We start from the raw sequence: 22,808 nt of genomic DNA, 5'->3' as shown, positions 1-22,808 counted from the left end.
TGTTAGGTGCATATTCCTATTATACCCCAGGAAAATCAAAGAAAAGACTAACCTCTTGCCTTTATGTTGTTTTTGCAGTAAGCAAGTTCCATTTATAGTGTTCTAAAATTGATGCATTTGAACTGTGTGTTGGTGGAGAATACTGAATCTACTGTGGACTGCTAGAAGAACGAACAAATCAGTCCTAGAAGAAATACAACCAGAATGTTCCTAAGAAGATAGTATGGCGAGACTTCGGCTCGCTTACTTAGGACACGTCATCAGGGAAGACCAATCGCTAGAAAAGGACATCATGTTTGGTGAAGTGGAGGGTCAGCAAAAATGAAGGAAACCTTCCATGAGATGGATGGACACAACAGCCACGACAATGGACTCCAACATACCAACAATCATGAAGATGGCACAGGACCAGGCAACATTTCGTTCTGTTACACATGGGGGTGAGTCAGAGTCAACTGTTCGGCAACTAGCAACAACAACTTTTCCAATGCAAACACCCAACAACAAACAACACCAACAGAACAGCCCTTTAAAGTTACATCCTAGAGATAATACAGGAAAATTTGGAAATTGCCTTGAATCTTCTTGCCACTTGTGTAACTCAGACACGTGTTCAAGGCACGGGAACGATGGCTTGCAAAGAGCTGACTCAATGCCCCCAAAGAGTCTTATTCACTAGTATATTTACCCTGAGTCTATTTGCAGGGCTTTTATCCTTGCAAAAGCTATCAGGTACGATATACAAATCAATTACTATTGTAGTCTGGGAAGGCACTGACAATGTTTCATAAGAAAATTTGGGAATTTGTGTGGACTGTCTTGACTAGCATGAATTTTGTAATATAATTGACTCAAATTATACTTGGGTCCTTTTTCCTTAAATCTTTTCAAGTAGTAGTGCAATTTAACGTTTCACTTATATTGCCGGGGGACAAAACTACAAATGTGAAAATGTATTTTTCTTTTGTCTCTGACTCTTGATGAACTTTAAGGAAATAATCGCCTTTAGGATAGACATCTGGATGCTTTTAAAAAATAGATTTTGGAGGAGCTGAAAGATAAAATACTTGAAAGGGCCTCTAGGCTGTGTATGCCCTGACACACGGTGGGGGGGTGGGTGCTGTTAATGGCTTGTTTTGTGCTAATGCCCGCGTCTGAACTTCTTTAAAATGCCAGATTATTCATTTCTTGGAGGCATGTAATCAGTTCTCTGCTGACTGTTATGAAAAATATAGATAGAAGCAAAATCTCAAATGCTGTTCTACAAAATTTATTTAATCCTTTCTAACCTTTTGTGGAAATCTACGTGAGAGTTTTTGTTGATGTGTGGTTCTGTGGGATTGCCTTGGCAGATGCAGTAATAACCAGTTTTATGAAAAATCCTGTCTATTTATCTATGCAATATACACTTTCAAAACAGTGAGAGGGCACCCAAGTCAACCTTAGATGAAGGCAGAATGTGGTTTGATCTCAGGGCAGTTGAAAGTCTCCTGCCTTTCCAGTAAATCAATTTTCCACTGGCTGATAATGGAAATTCTAACATTACGTGATTATTACTTTATTTTAAATGTTTGATTTATGATAAAACGCAAGTGCTCCAGGGAGAGGCAAATGAAATGAAAGCTACTGGCTATTTTCATTTTGCATGAGTGAAGTTTGGACCTTCCCTGATCCGGTTTCCCTGGCTAGGAAGGGAGATCAGGAGTGAACCAAGCTCTGGGTAGGTGTGTTGGCATGGAGGTGGGTTTAACTGAGAGACTCAGATGCCCTCTTTTTCCCCTATCTCTCAATTTTATCTAGAATAGACCTGACTGCAAATGTTTTAAAAAATGTAAAAACAAAATAAATATTTCAGTGTCATGATATAATATGATAAGGAGCCCTGGTGGCTCAGTGGATAAATGCTCCATGGCTAACCGAAAGATTGACTGTTCGAACCCACCAGCTGTTCTTTGGGAGAAAGACCTGGCAATTTGCTCCTGTTAAGATTACAGCCTAGAAAACCCGATGGGGCATTTCTACTCCGCCACCTGGGGTCACCATGAATCAAAATCAACTCAAGGGCACCTGACGACAACAACAATGTGACGTTAAGTACTAATGATTCAAAAGAATACAGCGAGCACAAAGATCTAAAGGGAGGGGAGACTGGAGTGGGAGAAAAGGAGTATTATGAAATAAGGCTGCATGAGTAAGAAAAGGTAAGACTACGAAAGGTGAGCTCTCTGGAGTTTACACATAAAGAATGACTGTCGTCATTAGTTGTGTTGATTCTGACTCACAGCAAACCCATGTGTACAGAGTACAACTGTTCCCTATGGTTTTCAGGGCTGTGACCTTTCAGAAGTAGATTGCCAGGCCTTACTTCCAAGGCGCCTCTGGGTAGATTCAAGCTGTCAAACTTTCAGCTAGTAGTCGAGCGCTTAACTGTTTGTGCCACCTAGGGACTGCTAAAGAATGACTAGCCATTAAAAAGTTGTAAGTGGGGGAGTGTGAGGTCATGTTTGTAAGAAAGTATGCAATACCTTTTAATATTTCCATAAGGTTATTAAGCAAACATTAATTTCTGGAATAATCCTTCTCGATAAGCTCAGTCTTGTAGTAGATATGGCTAGCAATTTATGTGCCACGCCCAGTTCCTCTTCTAGCTGGCCTCCAACCCACAGCACCTGGACTACACCAGGTATCTCGAGTGCTGACCTTAGCTGAGAGGGTGGAGAGGTACGGGCAGTAGCACAGGTGTAGGTCATCCTAGGTCTAGGAGGGGTCGGTCACGTTCTCTCTCAGCCTCTCATTTGCCTCTGTCTGTGATGATTGGCCATGGTTCTGAAAGGTGCTATGAACGTAGGCAGCACCGTGGAGAGGTATGTTGACCCAAAGCAGGGATTACAAGCTGGCAGAGGAGCCAGTCCTCAGAGAGGGAAATAGAAGGAGAGGTGGGAAACAGCAGCGTCACTAGGGTTGGTGTCACCCAGTGTGGTAACTCATGGTGTCACCCCCACCCCCATGGACCTCCTCCCGTACCAACCATACAGAACCTTAGTGATGTTTTCTGTATTAATGTTACTTGTAACTTGTAATTCCCACATATCACTCCTTCTTTTCCTTTAATTACTCCTTCATTCTCAAAAAAGTTATTGATATAGGTTCACAGATACTAATTACCACAACACTGTAGCTAAAATACCAGAAAATTTGACAAAATCAGTGACTATAAAAACACTGGCAGCAACGAAAGCAACAGCAGATGCTTGTAGTGCATGCAGATGAAACCAGGTGCTTTGAAGCATCATTGTATTTGGGTAATAATGACAACTCTGACCGGAACTCATTAGAAGGTTCAAACAGTAAATTAGCATAGAGTTTTAGCCTTGTAGATATATTGATACATGTAAGCTGGGCTTATGAAAAATGGTTTTGTGGTTATAACTAACTACAGGAATATTTTTATAAAAAATAATAAATTTCTGCTGAAACACTGCACAAAAATTTTTTAAACAGTCACTTGGGTGACACTCCCTCTGACAGTGTCACCCAGTGTCTTAGTTCTCTGGGTTCTCTAGAGAAGCAAAACCAGTAAAGTGTATAAATATATATATAGAGAGAGATTTATAGCAAAGAAATGGCTCACGTGGTTGTAAAGGCTGGAAAGTCCCAAGTCTGTGGATCAGGATAGAGGCTTCTCCTGATTCATGTAGCGCAGGGGCTGGTGAAACGAAGATTGGCAGGTCGGAGAACAGGGCTCTTGCTCACAGGCTGTGAAGATCAATGAACCCCAAGACAGGCAGGCAAGACTGCAGGTAAGCTGCTAGCTCAAGTCTCAAGAACCAGAAGTCAGATATACAGGAGCCAGCTGCAGGATCCAGAACGAGCAAAAGCTGGAGTTGACTCACTGAGCCAGAAAGCTGAGTGCCTGTGCGCAGGAGGCTTCCTGGCAGAGTAGGGTGCCTCCGGGCACTTATCGCTGGAGCTAGGCTCGTGGACCCATGGAGCAAGAGAGTTGAGTGCCTTCCGGCTGAAGTTTACAGGCAGAGTAGAGTGCCTCAAGGCACTTACCAGTGGAGCTACAGAGTTTTGGAACACTTACCCCACAGGGCAGACGTGGGCGCAAGGCTTGAAGGGCAGAGAGGCCAAGAAACCAGGAAGCAGCAGCTGAAGTGACAAGGAACAAAGGGAGCTGAGCTGCCTCAGTCTTAAAGGATATGGTCAATACCTCTGAAGTCTCAAAGGGTGGAGCCATGGCCTCTGGAGTTTCTAAGGGTGGAGTCGCCACTCAGATGGACTAGGAGAATGGTGTGCCTAAAGCTGAGGGAGCAGAGTTGCTGTTCCAGTGGGCCTGGAATGTGGAGCTGAAGCCCAGGGCCAAGGGGCCTCCACTCAGAATCCAGAGAGTATGGCCAATACCTACAGTCTGGAGGGCAGGGCCATTATGTAGATGGTCTCAGAGAACAGAGAATTATTTTCAAAGCCTTGAGGGCTAATGTGTTCTGCTGACTTGCTTGGTGCTTGTCGTGCCTTCTTTCCCTCCAATTTCTCCCGTTTGTAATGGAAATGTCTACCTTGTGGCTGTTGCACCACTGTACTTTGGAAGCAGATAATTTGTATTCTAGATTTCACAGATGAGGAAGAATTTTTGGATTTTGGATTTGGAGTTGATTTAAGACTTTTGCTATGATATGATGGGGTGACTGTGTTTTACATGTGGCAAGGACATGAATTTTGTGGGGCCAAAAGGTGAAATGTCATAGATTGAACTGTGTCCCCCAAAGATGTGTGTATCAATTTGATGAGGTCATGATTCCTGGCACTGTGTGATTGTCCACCATTTTGTCAACTGATGTGATTTTCCTATGTGTTATAAATCCCGTCTCTATGATGTTGATGAGATGGGATTAGCGGCAGTTGTGTTAATGAAGCAGGACTCAATCTACAAGATTGGATTTTATCTTGAGCCAACCTCTTTTGAGATACAAAAGAGAGAAGTGAGCAGAGAGATGTGGCAGACTTCATTCCACCAAGAAATAAGAATCAGGAGCACACGTCCTTTGGACCAGGGGTCCCTGCACTGAGAAGTTCCTAGTCCAGGGAAGATCAATGACAAGCACCTTCCTCCAGAGCCAACAGAGAGAGAAAGCCTTCCCTTGGAGCTGATGCCCTGAATTTGGACTTGTAGCCTACTAGACTGTGAGAGAATAAATTTGTCTTTGTTAAAGCCATCCACTTCTGGTATTTCTGTTATAGCAGCGCTAGATGACTAAGATACCTGGTGTGGTCCGCACCCCCCATACCTCACTAGAGATGCCACTGGTAGGAGAGATCAAGAAGCCTATGAGAGGGAGGGCATGGTCACAGGTGCAGAGGGAGAGAAAAGAGAAGACCTGTCCAGAGATGAGATGTCCAATTCCTACAAGACCCAGCTGTACTAGGACTTTGTTTCTGTGCAACTCCCAGTGCTACTTGGACTGATCTGAGCTGCTTTCTGATTCTTGCAGGAAACACCTGGGGACTAATGACACAGGAAATAGAGAAACTTTAAGAAATAATGAATGAGAAGGTGTTTTGCCTAACCAGGACCACTATAAAACCAAACCTGTTGCCATCAAGTTGATTCCTACTCATGGCTACCCCATGTGTTAGAGCTGCCCTGTAGAGTTTTCTTGGCTATAATCTTTACAGAAGCAGGTTGCCAGGACCTTCTTCTATGGAGTCACTGGATGAGTTCAAACTGTCAACCTTTCCGGTACTAGTCAAGTACAAACTATCCGCACCACCCAGGGACTCCATAGTGGTTAACGTGCTCCACTGCGAACCCAAAGATGGGGAGTTCAAGTTCGCCCAGAGGTGCCTTGGGAAGTTCAAGTTCGCCCAGAGGTGCCTTGGAAGAAAGACCTAGTGGTCTACTTCCAAAAAAACAGCCATCGAAAACCCCATGGAGCACAGTTCGATTCGGACATACGTGGGATCGCCATGAGTCAGAATCAACGCCATGGCAGCTGGTTTGGTTTGTTTGGATCACTATAGGGTTGTATTTTTTTGTAGAATTTTTTATTAGTCTTTCGTGTTCACTCATTCATTCATCCTTCTCTTTCTTCACTGTCATTTTTTGAAAGACCAGGTCTAAGAGAGTCTTAATTTTGAGTAGCATGTAGCAGGCATTCAATAAATATTTGTTGAATTAATCCATAGAATATATTTGAACTAAGCTTTAATTTAGTCATTTCATATTTGGAAAAGGGCTTATAAGAGTGTACTGCCTACAGTACTGAATTTGGACTATAGATTGAAAAATAATGAAAAATGAAAATCACCCCAAAAGATTTTTGACTGTAATTTTAAAAGCAGGAGGTTATGTTTGATGGTTGCCTTTTTTTTTTTTAAGTATTTCTGAGTATTCATTTGCTTGTTGTGAGAAACAAAGGGAGAGATACTGTCACCACTATTTATTTTGCTGACAATTGGAAGCCAGATAAGCCATGGAAGAATGAAGGCCTCCTCCATGTCTCAGTGATTTATGTGTTTATTCAGGGTGAGATCAGAGTACCAGGAGGGACTTAAGAGAAATTAATGTACACATTTTAGACGTTACTTTTATACTCACCCAAAAGAGCCCTGGTGGCACAGTGGTTAAGCGCTTGGCTGCTAACTGAAGGGTCGACAGTTCGAACCCACCAGCTGTTCCATGGGAGAAAGATGTGGCAGTCTGCTTCTGTAAAGATTTATAGCCTTGGGAACCCTATAGGGCAGTTCTATTCTGTCCTATAGTCGCTGTGAGTCAGAATCGACTTGACAGCAATGGGTTTTGTTTGGTTTGGGTTTTTTTACACTTAATAATATATTAGTAATTGAGGAAGCATACTCATTTCTAAACCTCTGAGTCGAATTATATTTTATGAACGTCAGGTAATTTACTTGTCCAGTCCCATGATGATAGACATTTAGGTTATTTCCAATCTTTTGCTATAACAAATAGTGCTGCAAAGAAATACTTGAGATTTACATCATTATACACACATGTAAATACATTTGTAAGGGGAGTTGCTGAGTAAAAGGGCATGGCATTATACTTGAGAAATATTGCCCAATTGCCTTCCTTAGGGATCTCTGGTGGTGCAGTGGTTAAGAGCTTGGAATCTTCCCCAATATATTATCAACAAAAGTTTATACAGCCACACCCTGGGTGTTCTCTATAGAGCATAATTTCTCATTTCTTGCAGTATTATAGGCTGGGAATTTTCCAAATTGTATGTCAATCCATAAACATGTGTCAGCTTGGCTAGGCCATGATTCCCAGTATTGTGTGATTGTCCACCATTTTGTCATCTGATGTGATTTTCCTATGTGTTGTAAATCCTCCCTCAAGGATGTTAATGAGGCAGGATTAATGGCAGTTATGTTAATGAGGTAGGACTCAATCTACAAGATTAGGTTTTATCTTAAATTAATTTCTTTTGAGATATAAAAGAGAGAGCTAGCAGAGAGACAAGGGGACTTCCTACCACCAAGAAAGCAGAGCCAGGAGCAGAGTGCATCCTTTGGACCTGGGGTCACTGTGCTGAGAAGCTCCTAGACCAGGGGAAGATTGATGACAAGGACCTTTCCCCAGAGCCGACAGAGAGAGAAAGCTTCCCCTGGAGTTGGGGCCCTAAATTTGGGCTTCTAGCCTACCAGGCTGTGAGAGAATAAACTTGTGTTTATTAAAGCCATCCACTTGTGGTATTTCTGTTAAAGCAGCACTAGATAACTAAGATACAGTCCTTTTTGCTTAATTGTTTCTTCCTCAATCTATCTCTTTCCTCTCATATTTTACTGTGAGCAGCAAGGAGAAACCAGGCCATACCTTCCGCATTTTGCTTGGAAGTCTCCTCGGCTAAATGTCCAAATTCATCAGTTACAAGTTCTACTTTCCATCCAACAGCAGAACATAATTCAGCCAAGTTCTCTGCCACTTTATAACAAGGAAACTCCATTGTGAAATAACATGTTCCTCATTTCCATCTGAGACCTCATCAGAGGCACTTTTAACATCTATTATTTCTACCAACATTCTCTTCAAGGCAATATAGGCTTTTTCTGTCATGTGCCTCAAAACTATTCCAACCCATACCGATTTCCATTTCCAAACCCACTTTCAAATTTTAGGTATTTGTTACCGCAGCACTCCATTTCCTAATATCAGATTCTGTCTTTGTATACAAAGGCTGCCATTGATGGACATGTTGTGTTGTTTCCACCTGTTGGCTATTGTGAAAAGTGCTGCCACAGACACTGGTGTATAGGTTTCTGCTTGTGTTCCTGCCTTCACTTTTTCTGAGTATATACCTTGGATTGGAATGGCTGGGTCATATGGTAATTCTATGTTTAACTTTTTGAGAACCGCCAAACTGTTTTCCACAATGGCTGTACCATTTTACATTCCCACCAGCAATGGGGAGCAAACACTTTTACTTCTGCAAACCTAAGTCTGTGGCTGCAAAATTCACCCTGGATCCTGGACCATCATATCATTCATTTCCTCAGACAACTTTATGAGTTCAGTATCACCACCAGCATTTTACAAAGGCGGGAACATGTTGGCACTTTGTCCAAGATGGCGCATGCCATGAAGAGCCAAGCTGGGACATTCCGGGCTGGCCTCACTCCAGAGCTGCCATCATTTCGCACCACCACAAGGTTGCCTCTCTGTTCCAATTGCTGTCCCTTCTCCTTGTGGTTGTTGGTGAGATGTCATCATCCCAGTGAACTTTGCCTTGGAGTCAAAAGGACTGGTCTCAAAGATCTTGGACTTTGAAGCTCTCTTTTCTGATCAGTGATGCCCTTGACTCCTCTCTTCTTAATGCCCTGACCTGCGATTGTCAGATTGCTACATCAGCCCTTCAATTGCACCCATTTCTTCCTGAACCCTCCAATGTGGGCTTCACTCATCTTGCTCTCCAATGTGGCCACTGCAAGGTATTTAGCCTGACTTATTTTCCATCAGATATGGTGCATTAGAGTTCCTTCCTGGAATCTTTGCAAGATTCAAATTCCAATCTCGAAAACCCTGAATTTTCTCCTTTGCAAGCTCTGAAATTATTCCTTAGGAATTAATATTCTCAGCAATTGTGGGCGATGGTTGCACAACATGATTAATGTAATTGAGATCACTAAATTGTACACCTGAAAAATGTCGAATTGGCAAATGTTGTGTTATATATAAATATTACAACAGTTAAAAAAAAAAACTGATTTAATTTTTTTTTTTTTTTAGAAAGGGACCGAGAAGAGGCTGTATGTTGGTTGCCAAAGTCCTGGGTGAGCACCGGGTGAAGCCATTTCAGAACTCTGCTGAGGTCAGAGAGCTGCAGGTACAGCGACTTGCAGTGAGCGAGTGGCTTAGCTTGTGTGGGTATCATCTTCCCCACTGAAATGCAGGCCAGTGCTACCAGTTTCAGCTGTCTCATTTTCTCCGGCAATAACAACAGCAGCTGGCATCTAGCCCTCACTGATGATTTGCCAGACCCTCTGGATTATTTTATTTAAGAGTATTTGCAACAATCTTATGAGGCAGATCCTATTACAATGCTCCTCCTCCTCTTCCTTCTCCTCTTTCCCATATATATGCATTGAGACTGAGGCTTAGAGTCATGATGTTACCAAAGCCCTAGAGTTTGCATGTGGTATAAAATCATGTCCTCCCACGTGCGCTAGGTGAATAGATGTCCTCGCTGTCATCTTGCGCAGAATTTCTGCTTCAGTACATAGGATTTTGGTGGTTTTGAGCACTATAGCAGCCAAGCTATTGATCAGGGCAGAGACGAGGGCTTCCATTGTGGATATGGGCAGAGGGCACAAGGGGCGGGATTCGGGAAAAGTAGGACACAGAGCCAGTCCCCCAAGACGACCACAGCCCAATTTTCTCTCACAGTTGGCCATGCCTGGGCTTGTGTCTAAAATCTTTCTCCTCTGTGGATTGATTCCACATACTGTGACACATACACATTTTTATTTGTTAATATTATAAAACCAACCCATTGACATCAAGTTAATTCCTACTCATAGCGACCTTATAGAAGAGAGTAGAACTGCCCCATAGGGTTTTCAAGAAGTAGCTGATAGATTTGAACTGCCGAACTTTTGGTAAGCAGCTGAGCTCTTAACTACCGTGCCACCAGGGCTCCATTAATATTATGGAAGACCCTAAAATAAACAGAGAAAGCCAAACATGCCATTTAACCACAGAGGATGGGAGATGAGAAAGTCTTCACTTTCTGCCATAGAAACGATTCTACTTCAGATGGGTGGGGTGTTGGAGTTACCAGTTTGGAACATCCCCCTGAAGTCTGTGTAAGTAATCCAAGGAGCAGAAGTGAGGCTGGTTAAACTTACCTGGAGCATCAAGGAAGGCTTCTGGGGCTGTGAAGCCTGAGCAGGAGGGGTGTGATTTGAAAACCAACGTGTGTCCCGGTGAGCACTCAAGTTAGGGAAGAGCATTTAGTCTTCTGGATCTGGTTGGGGGACTGAGCGGAGGGCTCAGAGGATAGCTGACGCTGAGGAGTATGGCCAGGGCCAAGTCGTGGTGAGTCTCTGCCCTGGGAAGGAGGTGGTGTCCTGTAGGGATGGCGGGGACACAGGAAGCCCGAAGGCAGGGAAGCAGCAGGCCTCAATGTTAGGAAAGTCATTTTGTCAAGTTAGAATGTACGCCAGCAAACAACAACAATATTGCTAAGGGGAGGTTTGAGGGATGGGACTGGAGGCAGAAAGATGAATGGGGCCCTTTTCCAATATTTCATGGGAAAATGATGCAGATCATGGGTCAGGGCCGCAGAGCAGAGGTGGGGCTGAGCCCTGTGTTGGGGACTCATCTCTCTTCACGGTGAGACCCAAGGCTCCAGCATCCCAGTAGTCGGGGTTCAGAAGGAATGGGGTCCTGCACGTTCTGCATGTTTTAAACGAATGCTAGAATATGAATGCAGAAACCACAAATATCACAGTTGAATACTCACAGTCCCCTGGCCAGAGGAACTTGTTCACGGATGGATAGGCTTCCCTTCTAAGGGATATCAACCACTGCCTGGTGGCTCCCTCCCCCAACACTCTCATTTAATTCATGAGCAGAACTGGTCAGGTGTCTCCTCCACTCTCTTCCCTTCCTGGTCTACCGATGCCTAGAGAGCCTCACCTTTCTAATCAAACATGCTCATTAAGTTGACTATTTGTACAAAGAACATTTTCTCCCAGGGAGGGATAGAGAGGTCGACTCATCCAAGACATCAAATGCAGCAATTCCTCAGCAGAGTCTCCTGCATCCAGGCAGCATTCCAGAGAAGCAGTGGAGTGGAGGGTTTTAGTTCATTAACATATAACCTTTTTTCAAATACCATTATCCCATCTAGTTCCATACACATAATGACACTATTTTCATGTCCTGGCTGACACCCTTTCTCCACAGTGTTTTTAGTCTTGTGCTTACAGCATGCATTTAGGATGAAAATGGGGTTCACAGGCCACATCCATTTAGCAGTCATTGGGTTAATGAGGAGGTTGTCTTGGTGTTAACGAATTTCCGCATAGTGCCAGAGCAGCATTAGCAAGAAATGAATCAGTGAGCATGAATCAGTGAGGATGCTTGGCAGTTTCCAAAAGGGCATAGCTGTTGGCATCGCCTGAGTTGTATTTTTGCAGCAGGATGTAAGGGACAAAACCGAGCTACCTGCGTTCAGTATTTCAGCAGGATGAAAATATTATGCTGCAGGATGTCATAATAATAATAAAAATATGTTACCTAAAATGACTGGTTTCTGTAAAGATTACAGCCAAGAAAATCCTGTGGAGCAGTTCTACTCTGCAACACATGGGGTTGTCTTGAGTTGGAATCCACTTGACGGCAATGGGTTTTGGTTTTGGCAGAAGGCAGGTGTACCTACCTTTTCTTATCTTGAGAAAGGATCCCAAGTTATTTCCCCCATCGTGCCCGCCTCCCCCACCTCCACTGCCCCCCGCTTTACTCACACAATCTGGGCACAGAAAGGCCAGTATCCAGGGCATGGAAACTCTAAGTTATGTGTTCAAGGCCTTGTCCAGTGACATGAACAGTCAGTGGAGCTTCCTGGAAGCCCCAAAGCAGAGCGCAGTTCCTTGGGGAGGGGTGTCCACCTTTTGGGCTTAAAGGCTGCCAGGACTGCGTTGAATTTTTGATGCCCCAAATGAAAATAATTTCTGGTGGACCTCAGGGCAAAGGCTAAGTGTGACGGTTCTCTGGGCCCAGGTCACACTCCATGCTCCAGTGGAAAGCTTTACATGGGTCGTCTGGTTTACTTGGCATAGTTACTCCCTGTTCTGAGGCAGCAGATTCTGGGTTTGAATCCTGGCCTACCTCCACCTGTTGGGTGACCCTGGCTACCTCTCTGCACCTCTGTTTCCTTATCTGCAAAATGAGGAAATCATGGTAAGCACCTCACAGAGAAATCAAGGACACAAAGACAGCTGGAAAATCCCCAAATATTGGAGATGTAGCAACACACTTCTAAATAACACATGGTCAGAGAACAAGTCTCAAGAGAAATTAAAAAATATTTTGAACTAAATGAAAATAAAAGTACAACTTCCTAAAATTTTTGGGATGCCATACTTCACAGGAATGTTATCAGGATTGCACTATTGCTGTTGTTAGTGGCCATAAAGGTGGCTCTGACTCATGGTGACCCCATGGACAACAGAACAAAACATTTCTGTGCCCTGTGCCATCGTCACCATCATAGGTATGTTCTAGTCCATTGCTGCGGCTACTGTGTGTTTTGAGTGTCTTCTAATGTAGGGGCTCCTCTTCTAGCACCTGTGTTGTCTGTATTAGACAATACTGTCACTGGGCCAGAGCATTATGGACTGAACCCAGCCCACTGGATTTTATCTTGGTGGCAGTGGTGGCAGGTGGGTGCCGCAGGCAGGTAGGAAGATGGGAGAGGACTGGGTTGGGGGTGAGCCCTGTCTTGACTGCCACAGGGCCCAGGAGTTTCTAGAAGCAGCGATGCCTGAGTCTGCCAAGCCTTACGTAAGCACCCCTTGGGCAGGGCCTGGGCATTTGTAGTTTTCCAAGCTCCTGGTGACTCATGAGTTCTCCCTCATTGGAGACTGTGTGACTAGACCTAAGGGTAAATATTCAATGTTGGGATCCAGGTGAGAAGCCTGAGATTCTAAATAAAGTGGTTAGGGTATTCCAGCCCGTGGCGAAGGGGAGTGTTTCGGGTTGTATCACATAGGTGCTTGGGACCAGGTCAGATTCCCGCTCGGGATGGTGGTGTTTCCTTCTCAGACAAGGAAGAAAGGCAGCCCCCACCCCTATAGATCTTTAGCTATACTGAGTTTGAGGTGCCTGGGTACCCACGGATAGAGATTTCCTAAACTCTGTGATGGAGTCCCTGAGTATTGTAAACAGTGAACATGCTCAGCTACTAACCAAAGGGTTGGAGATTCAAGTCCATCCAGAGGCACCTTAGAAAAAAAGCTTGGATCTAGTTCTGGAAAAAAAAAAGAAGAAAAATTGAGATCTGCTTCTGAAAAATCAGCCGTTGAAAACCCTGTGGAGAACAGTTTTACTCTGACATACATGGGGTCATCATGAGTCGGAGTAGACTTGATGACAACTGGTTTAAACCTGTGATGGATACTAGCCGCTGTGGGTCAACATCAGTTCATCAAACGTCCTCAGGGCTTGGCAAAACTGTTTACCTGGCATGGCGAGGAGCTCTGTTTTGAAAATAAACCCCTATTCCCACCCCCAAAGTATAGTATTCTCAACCACTAGCAGTGTGACTCTCAATATAATGCCAGATTGTATCGCAATTGCTACGTCTTTGGGGACATTTGTAGAAAGTTGGTGTGATATGTTCCACATTTACCCACAAAAGCTGTGCAGTCTGTGCTGGGAGGGGATTAAAAGGCCTGGAGGATACTAGATGCATTTTCATTTATCTTCCCTGTTTAACTGTCCCTGGTGATAATATAAAACTGAAAGTGTTGGTTGTGTACTTTAATTGCAGAATTAGATCAATTGGCAGTTGGGAACACTTACTGATGTAAAAAAAGAAAAAGGGTGATTCACAAGATTCACTTAGTACTTGCTGGAATGTTTTACAATGAGGGAATAGAAAACTACTTTAGCTCAAATATTAAGGATTCAATTAACTTTCTATTTAGGCAAGAGCATATGGAGTGTCCCATAGGAAATGGGTCTGTCCAGAGGGTTATGATTTCAAGGCTTCATAACATTCTTGGGAATAAAATTAGCAAAGTCCCAGGGCTCTAGTCATTTCCAATTAAATGGTGGAGGCTGAAGGCAGACGCCCTGGGTGTGATAATTAGGTGGAAATGTTCATCGTTTCTTCTACTACACGTTTCCCAGTGAACCTCAGGAATCTTCCTCTCCCTCTTTTGGGTCCTTATTACTGTACTGAGCAATTGTCCATTGTTCTGCCTATTTGTGCCTCATTTTCTGACTATCATCAGCCTGTCAGTCCCCGTCCTTTGGGGAACCACCGCTCCACACTCCTAGTCCTGTGATTCCAATAGAATTGCCCATAGTGGTATTCTGCTCCTGAGACACAGGTGAGCATGAGGCTCAGGCCTGGCCAGGTGTGGCCTCTAACCCTGACCAGGGTGATCAGCCAGGGGGTGGGCACAGAGCCCGGTCCAGACCAACCAGAATCCTTCCCCAGATCGTCCCATTTGGAGCTATAGGAGAAAGAGAAGAAGATTTTTGGTGTGCGGGGATGGATTACCCAATATGCAAGGTACGCACAGGCTTACTTGTGCTTACTTCCTAATCTGTACTGCACAGTTTCAGCACATCTGATGTAATGAAACCCATGTGAAATTGTGCAGTACAGATGAGTAAGTAAACACAATTAAGCCTGTGTGGCCTTTGCTTTCTGGTTAATCTACCTCTGTGTGTTTGTGTCATGGAACTTGGATGATAAAATTCTGAGGTTCCTAGAAACCATTTTCCTCTCAAAATGGAGAAAGGTGATCTGAGTATGAAAGAATTGCTCCAAGCAGAGAGCAAGAGACAACGATAAACACAGAGTGAGAATCCTGACAACATTGTTTCTGTACCTGGATCCCGCCATGCCTGAGTCCAGCAGGTGTACTCGTTACATTAAGTCAGAACATTCCCTTTTTGGGTTAATCTACTGTGAGACCTGCTTCTGTAATTTACAAATGAAAGGTCCTAACTAGCACAATAACTTTATTCCTCAATAATAATAGTAACAGCCCTAAGAACTCAAGGACTCAGACTGTTATGGATGAAATTGTGTCTCCCACAAATATGTACTGGAATCCTATCCGCTGTACCTGTGAATGTGATCCTGTTGGGAAATAGGGTTTTCTTTGTCATGTTAACGAGGCCATATCAGTGCATGGTGTATCCTAAACCTAATCACCTCTGAGTCATAAAAAGAACAGATTAGACAGAGACACACAGGGGGATGATGGATGCCATGTAAGGATCTTCTATAAGCCAAGGAACCAAGGAGTCTTTGAAGGCCTAGGACCACTCACAGGGAAGGAGCAGACGCGGTGTGGGATGGCAGGGTGAGGGCATCCGTGAAGAGCAGGGTGTCTTGGCCTTGGCGCTATTGACATTGGGCTGGCTGGTTCTCTGTGGTGGGCGTATCCTGTGTATGGTAGAGTGTTTGGCTTACGAAGTGCCTGTAGTTACTCCTCCTCCAGTTGTGACATCAACAAAAAAGACTCTTGACATTGCCAAATATCCCCTACGGGGAAAATCACCCCCCAATGAGAGAAAAACCAGTAAACCAGTTGCCATTGAGTCAATTCCAACTCATGGTGATCCCTGTGTGCCGGAGTAGAACTGTGCTCCGATGGCTGCTTTTTCAGAAGTAAAGCACCAGGCATTTCTTCCAAGGTGCCTCTGGGTGGACTTGAACCTCCAACCTTCTGGTTAGCAGCTGAGAACATTCACCCTTTGTACCACCCCAAGACTCCCCTGGTTGAGAACCCCTGTCCAAAAACAGCCCTGGGCCTCTGCTGGGCTGTGTCGGGGCCCCCAGTGCTTTTCTTAACCTTGTCGCTTGGAGAAATGGGTTTTCTAGATTTACAAAGAGGTGACCCCATCTTGGTGAGTGAGCTGTAACTCACAAGGGATTGATCTGTTATCAAGCAGCCCAACATATTGCTTCACTAAGTGTCAGGCTCAGAAGCCATCTGTAGGTTAGAATCAGATGTCTCGGCGTCAGGATCCTCCAGGCGGACACTGTGTTGTTGCCATAGCAATTCCACTCAAGACCCATGTGGACAGAGAAGGGGAATGATTGCTGCTGAGGGAACCAACATCCTTGTGCCAGCTGGCTGAGACCTGCTGCTCCCAGGAGGGAGACTGGTTCTAATTAGACAGGAAACCTGCTTGTTGAACATTAACCCAGAGCTAATGTAGTTGCATGGGTTTAAGGCAGAACCTGCTGACAGATCAGCCCTTATCTTTCGAGTCAACATATTCAACTTCAGGGGGAATTTCATCATAATGGTATTAAAAATGGGCTGTTGAGGTTCTGTTGCGGAAGATGGAAATCATTCAAGTGTACTGAATTTACAGATAGATGGTTAAAATGGCAAAGATTTTTTTTTAGTTTTATCTTTTGTTGTTATTTAGAGTATACACTGCAAAAATACACCAATTCAACAGTTTATACCTGGACAATTCAGTGACGTTGATTACGTTCTTTGAGTTGTGCAACCATTCTCACCCTCCTTTTCTGAGTTGTTCCTCCTCTGTTAAGATAAACTCATTACCCCCTAAGGTTCCTATCTAATCTTTCCAGTTGCTGTTGTCACTTTGATTCCATACAGATAGTTCTCAAAAGAGCATACTGCTGAAGGCAGACTTTTTTTACTAGTTAAGCTAACCTATAGTTTGGTTTTAAAAAGTCTTCAGGGGATATTTTTGGTTTAAGGTTTAAAGATGATCTCAGGGCAATAGTTTCAAAGGTTCCTTCAGCCTCCATGGCTCCAGAAAGTCTGGATTTCATGAGAATTTGAAATTCTGTTCTGCATTTTACCCTTTTGATCAAGATTCTTCTATAGAATCTTTGATCAAAATGTTCAGTAATGGTAGTCGAGCACCATCTAGTTCTTCTGGTCTCCTGGCAATAGGGGGCAGCTGTTCACGGAGGCAATTAGCCACACATTCCACTTCCTTCTCCTGTTCCTCACTCTTCTTCTTCCTCTGTTGCTCCGGGAGGATAGAGATCAATTATTGTACCTTGGATGGCTGCTTGCAAGCTTTTAACATCCCAGACACTACACAGCAAACTGGGAGGTAGAACAGAAGCACTAAACTCAATATTAGGAAAATGGCAAAAGTTTTGTTATTTAAATTTTACCACTATAAAATTTTTTAAAGCAAATTAAAAAAAAAAAGCTACTTAACTTCTTTTAGCTTATAAATTGGAGATAATAGTATTTAGCTCCTAGGGTTGTGATGGAAATTTAATGAGATAATGCACATATTAAGTTCTCAATAAGCATTAACTTTATTATTAATATATTTAAAATACATAATGGAGTGAACTAATTATGATTACTAATATATTATTAGTAATAATATAACCCATTCCTCTGTAAATTACACAGGTATGTAATATTATGTCTGTTTACTATGGGGAAACTAAGGGTCAGAAAGATCTAGTCTTTTATACAAGGTCACCTGACTAGTCACCATCTGGACTTGAACACGTCTTCAGATTCCAAGTTGAAAGTTGTTTCTGCAGCACCTCCCTGAACCTAGGAGATGAAGGGATATTCATATCAGCAAATCAGAACAGAGGTTTCCTAACCTGGGAGCCTGGGATGCTGGTTAAAAATGGACATTTCTCAGTCACACCCAGACCTGGTGTATGAGGGCCTTCAGCAATGTATTAATATTCTCTCATACAGATTTATCTCAGGTTTCTGGTTTATTCTGAAGCAGCTCACTTTTTCTTTTTTTTTTTTTACTATTTTAAATGGATTTTTTTTTTTCTATTATGATTTAGAATGAGTGCTGTTTGTATCTGGAGGGCTTGATTTCTGTAGATTTCCCCCCCAGCCACTTTACTGAATTGTGTTATTGTTTGTAATATATTTTCCAGATATACAATTGTACTACCAGATGCCATTACCTCTTCCAATTTCACACCTCTTACTTTCCTTTAAGACAGTGGTGGAGAAAAGCAGAGTGGGAGAGGCGGGTTAGACCGTCAGACAGGGGGCTAAGGTCATGGTGGAGATTAGCAGAGTGGGAAAGGCGGCCATACAGACAGATAGGTGGGCTAAGGTTGTGGTGGAGGTAATCAGTCAGGTGGGCTAAGATAGTGGTGGAAGTAATCAGTCTGACAGGTGGGCTAAGGTAGCGGCGGAGGTAATCAGTCTGACAGGTGGGCTAAGGTAGCGGTGGAGGTAAGCAGTCTGATATGTGGGCGAAGGTTGTGGTGGAGGTAAGCAGTCTGACAGGTGGGCTAAGGTAGTCGTGGAGGTAATGAGTCTGACAGGTGGGCTGAGGTTGTGGTGGAGGTAATCAGTCTGACAGGTGGGCTAAAGTAATAGTGGAGGTAAGCCGAGTGTGAGAGGGGGTCATGCAGCCAGACAGGTGGGCTACTTCACCTCTGGTGGCCTTCTGGGAGCCTCACCAAGGAGGAGGCATTTAAGTTGAGATCCAACACTAAAGAGAAGCCTGTCCTGGGACCACCTGAGGAAAGAGTGTTTCAGGAGCGGGAGGAGCCAAGGTGGCTTTCTCCTGGAGGGACCGAGCTTGGGCGTCTGAGTCATACAATGAACCGTAGGGAAGCTGGAGTGGAGTAGAGAGACAAGGAGGCTGGATGCAGGCCTGTGATGTGAGGCCTGTGGACCATGTAGACTGTGATGGGCATTGCCTTCTAGATGCCCTGGGCGGCTCACAGAGTGAGGGGTGATATGACATGATCATAGATCACTCTGTAGTCCACGGGTGGCCCAAACAATTAACGCGTGTGCCTGCTAACCAAAAGGTTGGAGTTTCGAGTCCATCCAGAGGCACCACCGAAGAAAGGCCTGGTGATCTACTTCTGAGAAATCAGCCACTGAAAACCCTATGGAGCACAGTTCTACTCTGATACACATGGGGTTGCCATGAGTCGGAATTGACTCGATAGCAACTAGTTTTTTTTGTTTTTTTGGATGAGATGTAGAGAACAAATGCAGAAGGCAAGGATGCAGACAGAGAGAGCTTCTCTATCTTCCAGGTGAGAGAGGATGTTGGCTGATACTAGGGCAGAGGTTCTCACACTTGATTTTAGGATCCCTTCGCCCTCTTAGGAGCCACCACGATCTTAGCTTGTCTGTCTGTCCGTATGGCCTCCCTCCCTAGTCTGCTAATCTCCACCATGACCTTAGCCCACCTGTCTGACTGTCTAACCCCTCTCTCCCACTCTGCTTATCTCCACCACTATCTTAAAGAAAAGTAAGGGGCGCAGTGGTTGAGAGCTCAGCTGCTAATCAGAAGGTCAGCAGTTTGAATCCACCAGCCGCTCCTTGGAAACCCTATGGGGCAGTTGTACTCTGTCCTATAGGGTTGCTATGAGTCAGAATCAACTCAATGGCAATGCACTTTTGGGTTTTGGTTGCCCTCTTAAAACTTATTGAGGATCTCAAAGAGCCTTTGTTTAGATGAGCTATGTCTATCTATATTTACTGTATTAGACATTAAGTTCTCAGATATTAAAAAGAAAATTTTTAAACACTTGTTTATTAAGTTAGAACCAATAATGGTAAACCTGTTGCTTGTTAGCATAAGTTATATCTATTTTTATGAAAAATAATTATGTTTTTTGAAACAGAAGCAATTATTGAGAACAGCGGCGTTATTTTACAGTTTCGTAAAGTCTAACTTAATTAAAGACAGAAGGGTTCTCATATCTGCTTCTGCATTTAATCTGCTGTGATATATTGTTTTGGTTGAAGTATATGGAGAAAATCCAGATTCATATGTATATGTGGTTGGAAAGCGAAGGGTTTATCTCAACAGAATTTCCAGATAATTGTGGATATTTTTCTTTGATGCTATACCAAAGCTTGGCAAGTGATTGTTTCTCCATGATTAGTTGCAACGTGGAATCCAAAACCACATTAATCAACTTTTCATACTGTCATGGTTTGAATTATGTCCCCCCGCCAAAATGTGTGTATCAATTTGGCTGGGCCATGATTCCTGGTACTGTGTGATTTTCCTGTCTGTTGTAAACCTGCCTCTATGATGTTAATGAGGGAGGATGGATGGCAGTTGTGTTTGTAAGGCAGGACCTGATCTACAAGACTGGATTGTGTCCTGAGGCAATCTCTTGAGATATAAAAGACAGAAGTGAGCAGTGAGACAGGGGGACCTCATACCATCAAGAAAGCAGTGCCAGGAGCGGAGCGCGTCCTTTGGGCCGGGGTCCCTGTGCAGAGAAGCTCCTAGTAGGGGGAACACTGAAGAGAAGAAGGCCAACAGAGAGAAAAAGCCTTCTTCTGGAGCTGACACCCTGAATTTGGACTTTTAGCCTGCTTTGACTATGAGGAAATTAACTTCTCTTCATTAAAACCATCCACTTGTGGTATTTCTGTCGTAGCAGCGCTAGATGACTAAGACGCATACTTTGTTACCTTAAAATCTATTTGTCTGTCTGACACTTTGAATTCAAATTTCCCTGCATGGTTTGTAACATCACTCATGGTCATTTAGAAAATATCGTTTCACTGAGTCACGCAGAGCTTCCAAATGTTGACACGCTCCATGACTCAGGATCAAAAATCTCACTCCTCAGCGTCACCACTGGTCTCACCAGAGAAGCCTGGAAGTGTTGGCAATGTTCCAAGTTCCCAGAGGTTGATGCAAGTTTACAGAGATTCCATTTTCACTGGAAACCTCAAAGTTTATCATTGCAACAAATCCTGTCGGTTGTTTTCCTTGAAGTGACAGGCTTCCTTCATCCATTTTGGAGAAGATATTGGCCACACACCCAGGGCTGAATGCCTGTAGTTTGCCTGTCATTGTTCTTTCAATTAAAAATTGTATCAGGTGAAAAAGCTTTTCAAACGTGGTATGCAGCAGATATGCTTTATGAGTACTTCTCATTTTGTTAACCAGAGTATGGAAAAGGCATGCTTGAAAGGGTCGAGATTTAATAAAATTAACAGTTTCACTGTTTCCCCAGGGTTGCTCTTAAGTGAAAATGGCCTTTTCAACTGCAGATATGTGGTAGTGAGGGGCAGAGGACTGTGAGTAGAGATTCTGCCGTGATTCCTGCTGTGGCACGAGCAATTTTATCCATTCGTCCTTCTGCACCATCAACAGAGTAAGAAGGGCACAGAACTGCGTAGGACTGTTATGAAATAGTTTTCATCCTGAGGATCCCCAGCAAGGGTCTCGGGAACCCCAGGTGCCTGCAGCCCACACTTTGGGAATTGCAGGACTCGGGTGATAATCATGGAGATGAAGAAATGGATTCTGGAACTTTTATGAATCTATAGGAATCACTGATAGATGGGGGGTGAGGGAGAGAGATATAAATATGTGTATTTATGAACATTTTCTCATTTACTCCTAATAGCAGACTTCTCCCATTCTCTTCAGGTTCTGCATGTCTTCCTAACAGGAATCCCCAAGATGGGGGCTTTCAGCAGAGCCCCCCAACTAGTAAGTATGAGTATGCTAGCTTCCAGCCCACACTGAAGAGGTCCACTGCTAAGGATTTGAGATGAAATCTGCTCATTATCTTTCCTTTAAGCTGTCTTTGAAAGCGCCATTGTCTCTGAGCACATATTAGATTCCTGTGACGCTCTCTGCTCTCCACAGCTGTTTTCTATGAAACCATCACAACTGCCTAGGCCTGGGGTACTTTACACAAGTGCTCTCAGTGATTGTACTGTTGATTGCTGAAGTGTCTTATCTCCTTTAAAATCTCTGCTAGTTGCGATCTTATTAGAGATCAGCAAAGGGAATTAATTCTGTGATATCTACGAAGATTATTATTTATTAGGCTATTTATTTTAAAATTTATTTTGTTGCTGTTGAGAATATACACAGCAAAATGTACACCAATTCAACCATTTCTACCTGTCCAATTCAGTGACATTGAGTACATCCTTCAAGTTGTACAAGCATTCTCACCCTCCTTTACTGAGTTGTTCCTCCTCCATTAACATAAAGTCATTGCTCCCTAAGGTTCCTATCTATTCTTTCCAGCTGCTGTTGTAACTTTGATCCCTTATAGATGGTTGTTAAAGGCATAATGATCAAGGCAGACCTTTTTTACTACTTAAACTAACCTATTGTTTCGTTTTAAGAAGAATTCAGGGAATATTTTTGGTTTAAGGCTTAAAGATTATCCAAAAACCTCATGGGATTTGGTTTCCTGGTTTGGAGATTTAGGGTCGTGGTTTCATGGGACATCCCAGTTAATTGGCCTAATAATGTGTGTAGTGCTCCTGTTCTACCTCCTAATTTGATGCTAGTGCCTGAGGTCTTAAAAAACTGCAAGCTGCCATCCAAGATAGAACAATTGGTCTCTATTCACCGGGAACAACAAGAGGAAGAAGGAGAGCCAGGAAGAGGAAGAGGATATGGAATATCCTATTTGCCTCCATTAACAACTTCCTCCTTTGCCATGAGACCAGAAGACCTGGATGGTGCCCAGCTACCATTACTAAACATTTTGATCAAAGATTCCATAGAAGAATCCTGATCAAAACAGGGAAAATGCAGAACAGAATTTTGAATTCTCATGGACTCTGGACTTCCTGGAGCCATGAATTTTGGATGA

At 43.5% G+C, this 22,808-nt stretch overlaps 1 long non-coding RNA gene across 1 annotated transcript; it reads left to right on the top strand.

Moving 5' to 3' along the window:
- Nucleotides 1-409: 409 nt before the first annotated feature.
- On the top strand, nucleotides 410-22,414 carry LOC111822620 (uncharacterized). Its single transcript, XR_002825760.1, has 3 exons — nucleotides 410-440; nucleotides 9,248-9,344; nucleotides 21,620-22,414. It is a non-coding gene; the product is annotated as an uncharacterized LOC111822620 (long non-coding RNA).
- Nucleotides 22,415-22,808: the final 394 nt, after the last annotated feature.

This window comes from Trichechus manatus, unplaced genomic scaffold (assembly GCF_000243295.1).
Source record: "Trichechus manatus latirostris isolate Lorelei unplaced genomic scaffold, TriManLat1.0 scaffold00183, whole genome shotgun sequence".
Lineage (NCBI taxonomy): Eukaryota > Metazoa > Chordata > Mammalia > Sirenia > Trichechidae > Trichechus > Trichechus manatus.
This window is presented reverse-complemented; position numbering and strand designations above follow the sequence as displayed.